This window comes from Octopus bimaculoides, chromosome 1 (assembly GCF_001194135.2).
Source record: "Octopus bimaculoides isolate UCB-OBI-ISO-001 chromosome 1, ASM119413v2, whole genome shotgun sequence".
Classification (NCBI taxonomy): Eukaryota; Metazoa; Mollusca; class Cephalopoda; order Octopoda; family Octopodidae; genus Octopus; species Octopus bimaculoides.
Window position 1 is genome coordinate 105,495,766 of NC_068981.1, and position 290 is coordinate 105,496,055.

Here is a 290-nt window from a genome sequence, read left to right on the forward strand (position 1 = left end):
ACTTACTCTATCTTTTATTCCGCTCTCATTTTTATTCCTTTCTCTTGTGCCCCCTGTCTCACATTTCTTGGCCCTCTCTTTCTTTAACTCCCACTATTTCCCACTTGTTTATCTCCCCTGCACTTTTCCCTTTGTCTCTGATTTTTTTCTAATCCTCCAATCCCACTGTCCCCTACCCATCTCTCCTCCTTCCACATGACTGGTGTCTGGCCAGCCATGATCTTTCTTTCTTGGCCTGACTGCCGACTGTCAACACGTATTGTGTCCATCTCCCATGTTCCTGCCTTTAG